Here is an 8,308-nt window from a genome sequence, read left to right on the forward strand (position 1 = left end):
TTATTCCTTTGAGCACAATAGTATTCTATCAGCAACAGATACCACAATTTATTCAACCATTTCCCAATCGAAGGGCATCCCCTCATTTTCCAATTTTTGCCACCACAAAGAGCATGGCTATAAATATTTCTGTACACGTCTTTTCCCTTATTATCTCTTTGGGGTATAAACCAAGCAGTGCTATGCCTGGATCAAAAGGTAGTAGTCTTTTAAAGCCCTTTGGGCATAGTTCCAAATTGCCATCCAGAATCTTTGAATCAATTCACAACTCCACCAGCAATGCATTAATGTCCCAATTTTGCCACATCCCCTCCAACATTCACTACTTTCCTTTCCTGTCATAGTAGATAATCTACTAGGTGTGAGGTGGTACCTCAGAGTTGTTTAGATTTGCATAATTTTAAAAGATTTAGAACACTTTTTCATGTGTTTGTTGATAGTTTTGATTTCTTCATCTGAAAACTGTCTATTCATGTCCCTTGCCCATTTATCAACTGGGGAATGGCTTGATTTTTTTTATACAATTGATTTAGCTCTTTATATATTTGAATAATGAGACCTTTACCTAAGTTTTTCTTATAAAGATTTTTCCCAATTTGATGCTTCCCTTATAATTTTGTGTGCATTGGTTTTGTTTGTACAAAACCTTTTTAGTTTAATGTAATCAAAATTATTTTACATTTTGTAATTTTTTCTAGCTCTTACTTGGTTTTAAAAATCTTTCCTATCCCAGAAATCTGAAAAGCATAATATTCTTTGCTCACATAATTTACTTATAGTTTCCTTCTTTATATTGAACTCATTAACCAATTCTGAATTTATCTTGTTATAGGGTATGAGATGTTGATCTAGACCCAAACTCTCCCATATTGTTTTCCAATTTTCTCAGCAGTTTTTGTTAAATAGTGGGTTTTTGTCTCAAAAGCTGGCTTCTTTGGGTTTATCATAAACTGTCTTGCTGGTTTCACTTACCCCAAGTCTATTCCACTGATCCTCCCTTCTGTCTCTTTGCCAGCACCATATTGTTTTGATGATTACTGCTTTATAGTACAGTTTAATATCTAGTACTGCTAGGCCACTTTCCTTCATATTTTTTTTCATTACTTCCCTTAATATTCTTGGTCTTTTATTCTTCCAAATGAACTTCATTAGAGATTTTTTCTAATTCAGTAAAAAAGTTTTTGGTAGTTTGATAGGTATAGCACTAAATAAGTAAATTAATTTGGGTAGGAAGGTAACTTCTGTTATGTTAGCTAGTCCTACCCATGAGCCATCAATGTTTTTCTAATTGTTTAGATCTAGTTTTAATTGTGTGGAAAGGGTTTTGTAGTTGTGTTTGTATAATTCCTGTGTTTGTCTTGGCAGATAGATTCCTAAGTATTTTATATTGTCTAGGATAATTTTAAATGGAATCTCTGTTTCTAGCTCTTGTTGCTGCAGTGTTGGAAATATATAGAAATCCTGATTATTTGTGACCTTTTATTTTGTATCCTGCAACTTTGCTAAAGTTGTTGATTATTTCCACTAACTTTTTACATGATTTTTAGGATTTCTTAAGTCGACTATGATATCATCTGCAAAGAGTGATACCTTGGTCTCCTCATTACCTATTTTAATAACTTCAATTTCTTTTTGTTCTCTGATTGCTACTGCTAGTGTTTCTAGTTGTAACATGAAATATGGCAGGTTGGAATTCCTGCAAGATATAGGGTCAAACCTGACCCAGAATTCCAGGGGACCCCCCCTGGAGAACTCTGGTTGAGGAAACAGTTGGAAAGGAGTTAAACAGTTGATTCCTGGTGGTTGAAGTGATCAGGTCACTTTGTTTGCTGTTCCTGGTTTTGGGGATTGCCTTGGTGGCCATAGTGGCAAAAGCCATTTTGGTTTTTTTCTCAGGAGTTTGCCTATCTAGTGGAATTAGACCTTTCTTGCAATAGCATTTTGTTATTCATTTAGTTATTTTAGATATTAGAAGTGGTTATTATAAGCTTTGAGGCCCAGCTAGATATAAAGTCTGCCACTCCCTCTGAGGGGGGGGAGGGGCAGTTTCTACCTAACAGTTCAGGGATTCCCAGGTCTTATCCAAATCCCTGTTACCCCTTCCCTGCCTTCCCTTCTTCTTTATCAGCAAAAGCTTCATCTTTTAGTTGTGCCTGAGTATTATTTTGGGCATACTAATAGCTACCATAAAGCTTGGTTCCTTTCAGTTGCCAGCCAAAGAAGTCAGATCCTTGTCTGTCCCTGATAATAAGATATCAAGATTCTCCTTTGTCCCTCAATCAAACTTGTGGAGAATATAAGTTGAGGAAGTGAACTTCATTAGAGATTTGCCTTTGCTGAGCCTTGCCAGAGGACATCAGTCCTACCTCCATTTCCAACTGATTTCCAACTGCTTGGTGGGAGGGGTGAAGAGTAAGGAGTACCTACCGCTCCCTACTCATTCTAGCCTATGTGTGTGGGAGGAGTGAGTCTTGCAGGTTTCTAGTTTCAGGCCATCTCTTCAGCTTCCCAAATATCTCTGTTATTATCAACATAACATAGTACAATATTAAATAATAGAGGTGACAATGGGCATCCTTTTTGGACTCCTGATCTTATTGGAAATGCTTTTAATTTATCCCCATTTCAGATGGTGTTTGTTAATGGTTTTAGATATATACTGTTTATTAGTTTTAGGAAAGGCCCTTCTATTCCTATACTTTCTAGTGTTTTCAATATGAATGGGTGTTGTATTTTGTCAAAGTTTTTTTCAGCATCAATTGAGATAATCATGTCATTTTTGTTGGTTTGTTTGTTGATATGGTCAATTATGTGGATGGTTTTCCTAATATTGAACCATCCTTGCATTCCTTTTATAAATGCTGACTGAGCATAATGAATAACCCTTGTGATCACTTGCTGGAGTCTTTTTGTTAGTATTCTGTTTAAAATTTGTGCATCTATGTTCATTAAGGAGATTGGTCTGTAGTTTTCTTTCTCTATTTTTGTTCTACCTGACTTTGGAATTAGTACCATATTTGTGTCATAAACAAAGTTTGTTAGAACTCCTTCTTTGCTTATTATGTCAAATAGTTTGTATAGTATTGGGATTAGTTGTTCTTTGAAAGTTTGATAGAATCCACTTGTGAATCTATCTGGTCCTGAGGAATTTTTCTTAGGGAGTTCTTTGATGGCTTATTCAATTTCTTTTTCTGATATGGGATTACATCAGTATTCTATTTCTTCTACTGTTAATGTAGGCAATTTATATTTTTTAAATATTCATCCATATTACCGAGATTGCTATATTTATTGCAATATAATTGTGCAAAATAATTTTTAATGATTGCTTTGATTTCTACTTCGTTAGAGGTGAGGTCTCCCTTTTCATCTTTGATACTTTTAATTTGGTTTTCTTCTTTCCTTTTTTTTAATTAGACTGATGAGTACTTTGTCACTTTTATTTGTTTTTCCAAAGTACCAGCTTCTAGTCATATTTATTAATAAAAGAGTTATTTTACTTTCAAATTTTTATCTGGGAATTTTTAATTTGTTCACTTCCTAGGTTTTTTATCTGCACTCCCAGTTCATTGATGACCTCTCTAATTTTTTAATATATGCACTCAAAGATATAAATTTCCCCCTGAGTACTACTTTAGCTACATCCCACAGAATGTACTAGGATGTCTCATCATTGTCATTTTCTTCTATAAATTATTAATTGCTTCTATGCTTTTTTTCTTTTACTAACTTATTTTTGAGAATCATGTTATTTAATTTCCAATTAATTTTTGATTTTCCTATCAATATGCCCTTACTAATTATTATTTTTATTGCATTATGATCTGAAAAGTTTACATTTATTATTTCTGCTCTTTTGCATTTGTTTGCCTTGTTTCTATGCCCTAGTACATGGTCAATCTTTGTGAAAATATCATGTACTGCTGAAAAGAAGCTGTATTCATTTTTCTCCCTATTTATTTTTCTTCACATATCTATTAAATCTAATTTTATTAGGAATTCATTCACCTCTCCTCTCCTATCTCTTTCTTACTTATTTCTTGGTTTGATTTATCTAGATATTATAGAGGAAGATTTAGGTCTCCCACTAGTATAGTTCTATCTATTTCCCCCTTGAGCTCTGCCAGTTTGTCCTTCAGAAATTTGGATTCTATACCCTTTGGTGCATACATGTGGAATACTGTTATTTCCTCATTGTCTATACTGCCTTTTATCAGGATGTAATTACCTTCCCTATCTCTTTTAATCAGATCTAGTTTTACTTTAGCTTTCTCAGATATCATAATTGCATCTCCTGTGTTCTTTTTCTCTGCAGAAGCCCAGTAGATGTTGCTCCAGCCTTTAACCTTAAACCTGTGTATGCCCACCTGCCTCATGTGTGTTTCTTGTAGGCAACATATGGTAGAATTTTGGTTTCTAATCCCCTCTGCTATTTGTTTCTGTTTTATGGGTGAATTCATCCCATTCACATTCAGAGTTATAATTTTCAGCTGTGTATTCCCCAGCATTTTGATATCCTCTCCTAGTTCTGCTACTTCTTCATTCGTTATTCCCCTTTAAACCAGTAGTTTGTTTTAAATTAGTCCCCCTTATCCCTTGCCTTAGTTTACTTCCTTTTCCATCCCCTCCCTTTTTGTTCCCCTCTTAATATTTTAAGGCCTATTGAATTCCCTCCCCCATCTCTTTCCCTCCCTTTTTGAATTCCCTACCCCACTGCCCACTTTGGTGTATCACTTCTGATTTTCTCCTCAGATTTCTCAATGGATCTAGCTACTCTTCCATCTCAGAATTAATTCCACTGAGAGTAAAGTTTAAACTTTCTTCCTCTCCTTCTTATAATAGTATTAATCCCATCTCCTTCTCATGTCCTCTTTGTGTGGCATAGATTATCCTATTTTTCTTATTCCTTCAAGTTTCTCTTGGTGCCATCTTCTATCCACCCCTTTTTGTATTGTCTTAGACCATTTAGTACTCCAACTTCTCCATATGAATAATTCTTCTAATTATTATAATAGTGAATAAAATTTTTGAGAATTATACACAACATTTCTCTCCATAGGAGTACAAATAATTTGATCTTATTGAAACCCTTAAAAAAGCAAATTTAAAAAATAAGGGTTTTTTTCTTTCCCCTCTCTTTTTTATTTACCTTTTCATTTGTCTCGATTTTTGTGGTTGGATATCAAACTTTCCATTTAGTTTTGGTCTCTTCTTTACAAATACTTGGAAATCTTCTATCTTGTTGAATGCCCATGTTTTGCCCTGGAAGTATATAGTCTGTTTTGGTGGGTAGGTGATCCTTGGTGTTAGACCCAATTCTCTTGCCTTTTTGAATATCATATTCCACGTTTTGAGGTCTATTAATGTGGAGGCTGCCAGATCCTGTGTGATCCTGATTGGTATTTGTTGATATTTGAGTTGTCTCTTTCCAACTTGTAATATTTTTCCTTATCTTGGAAACTCTTGAATTTGGCAATTATTTTCCTGGAGGTTGACTTTCAAGGGTTTAGTATAGAGGGTGATCTATGGATCTTTTCAATGTTTATTTTGCCCTCTTGTTGAAGAACATTAGGGCAGTTTTCTTGGATACATTTTTTGTAGTATGGCATCCAAATTTCTGTTAATTTCTGATTTTTCAGGAAGATGAATGATTCTCAAATGGTCTCTTCTTAACACGTTTTCTTGATCTGTCATTCTGTCAGTGAGATATTTCACGTTTCCTTCTATTTTGTCATTCTTTTGACTTTGCTTCATTAGTTCTTGCTGTCTTGCAAGATCATTGGCTTTTACTTGCACAATTCTAGTCTTTAGAGACTGGTTTTCTGCTATAATCTTTTGATTTTCCTTTTCAATTTGGTCTGTCCTGTTTTTCATGGTTTTCTGCTGTTTAATTTGTGTCTCCAATTTGCTTGTCATTTTGTTTGATTTGGGGTCATCTTTCTCCAACTTGGAGTTTCTGTTTTTTAAACTGTTAAATTCATTTTGAGCTATTCCCATTTTTCTTGCCAAATGTCTCCCATTTTTCTCATGATCTCAGATTTGAACTCTTCAAGAGCTTATGACCAATTTTCATTTTTTGGGGGAAGGTTTGGTTGTATTTACTTGTTTATCCTCTTCTGCTGTCTGCTCTGTGGTCTGAATTTTTTCTCTGTAAAAGTTTTTGAGTGTCTGGGCTTTCCTCTTCTTTCTTCTGGTGGTTAATCCTTGGACATTGCTTGTCATTATTGTGCTGGTTTTTCCTTCTCAGTCAGAAACCTGAGTGAGGAGGGCAGGCTCATTGTGTATACAACTCTGGAGCAGTTTTTGCCTGAGGGTACTTTCCGAGTCACAGCATGGTGCTACCCCTCTCAGCTCTTATTTCCACATCCAAGGACTGTGCTATTTAGGCTCCTGGGTTCTCAAGTCTCACTGTTCTCAGGGCCAAATCCCTGGTGATACCAGTCAGCTGCCAAGAACCCAGAAATTGCTCCTCACTTGCTCCTTTGCCTGAGATTTGTTTCCACTGTTATAAACAAAAGAGGTCCTAATGGAGATGTATAGATATACAATGATGTTGATGTATCTATCTGTATTCTCCTCAGCTGCAGATGTTGGAAGAACACCAATTCTGATCACCTTTGACTGTTGTAATTTATCCCTTTCTCTCTAACAGTTGCCCAAGAAGGACCCTCGAGAGGTTAGATAGATGGGTAACCTTTCCAAGTCCAACCTGGGGTTGGATAGACTAGTATTGGGCTATTGATTTGCCTTGGTTGATGTATAGAATGTGACTGCGTTTGACTCCCTTCCAAAGGGTCATGGTATAAAGACCTCTCAGGAAGGTACTTGTTGTTGAACTCTCTTTATCTATAATCAGGGAAAGGATAACAAGGACAAAGATTGGGGATTGGAGACCCTATTGATCTAGTATCTATAAACTACTTGACAATCAGGACTGGAGGTTATTGATTAGATGGAAGCTAGAGATTTGCTCACTTCCCCTAACTCTGGCCAGACTTGGTCACAGCCAAGCCAGAGAATAGGGAAGCTACTGATGAAGCTGTATTGATGATCTTACTCTCTCAGCTTTCTCACTATCAGTGTTGGTGATACACTAGCTCTTACAGTCTATCAGAAAATAGCTTCAAATATATTCCTGACCCCTTCTTCATAGATCTTATTACCACCCTTCAACCACCCACTCTGAGATTTCCCGTCCAGAGACCTCCAGAGAGACTCCCTCAAAGTGGCTGTCAGGGGTATTTATACCATGGGGCCAACCAACATTTGCCCCTGGCTTGTGGCACCTGGGAACATTCTGAGTCTTCAAACTGCTGTCCCTGTCAATCAAGGTGGCAGCTATCATTTCCCAGATTATGAATATAACACCACCTCTCCCCAACTCTCTGGGTGTTGCTTCCACTGTCTGTTCCCCTTGCAGCTCTATCCCCTTACCCAAGGTCTGTACTCTTTGGCTTCCTAGGGTCTCAAGTCTTGCTGCTCTCAGGGGCAAACTCCTGGTTGTCCTAGTTAGCTGCCAAAAAGCTAAAGTTTGGCCCCTGCTCATTCTACCTCTGGTGGGCTACTCTGACTCTAGCACTGTAGGTGGGTTTGGGGAGGGTTGATCAGCTTGCTTTTTTTGATGGGATCTATTTCACCCCCTTATAGCTTGGAAATGCCCAAATCCCACATACCTTCAATGTTGTACCCTATTATGGAGTCCCTTCATTCATCTGGATTTGTTGTGTTTTTTTTTTCCTTTTGAGGTATCATGTATGGGTTGGTGGTAAGGAGAGTTAAGTGCCCTGCTTTTACTGTGCAGTCATCTTAACCCTGAAGTCTGAGGGAACAATTCTAAAAGAGCTCCTGTTCCCAGAGAACTTTATTGTGTTCAAACAGCTTATAGCTTCAGAATTGCTGTGTTTAGCACTGTTCCTGGTTGTGCTTATGCCCACTGGATATTTTATACTTTATCTATTCTTCTTCAAGAAACAACAACAGAAAGTTAGCTTGATTAACCTACAGACTCAAATAGACAGCCTTGAGAAACACTTGAACAATCTCAAGATTCAGAAGAAAGATTTCTCTCTATCTAAGTTCACCCAGCCAATGCCTCAAGTTAATTTTCTCCTCTCTCCTCTTGTTCAGTTTTTGGATGCCTATCACCCAACCCCACCCTCTTCTCCCCTTGCTTGACTTCTTGCTCTGTCTCCCTTGCCCCTTCTCTTCCCCCCACACAACCCTCCCCCTTCCTCTTCTCACTCCCATCCATGCTTGATCCCCCTTCACCCTGACTCTTCTTCCTCTGTCCCAGCCTCTCCCTCCTATA

Source organism: Gracilinanus agilis, chromosome 4, assembly GCF_016433145.1.
Source record: "Gracilinanus agilis isolate LMUSP501 chromosome 4, AgileGrace, whole genome shotgun sequence".
Lineage (NCBI taxonomy): Eukaryota > Metazoa > Chordata > Mammalia > Didelphimorphia > Didelphidae > Gracilinanus > Gracilinanus agilis.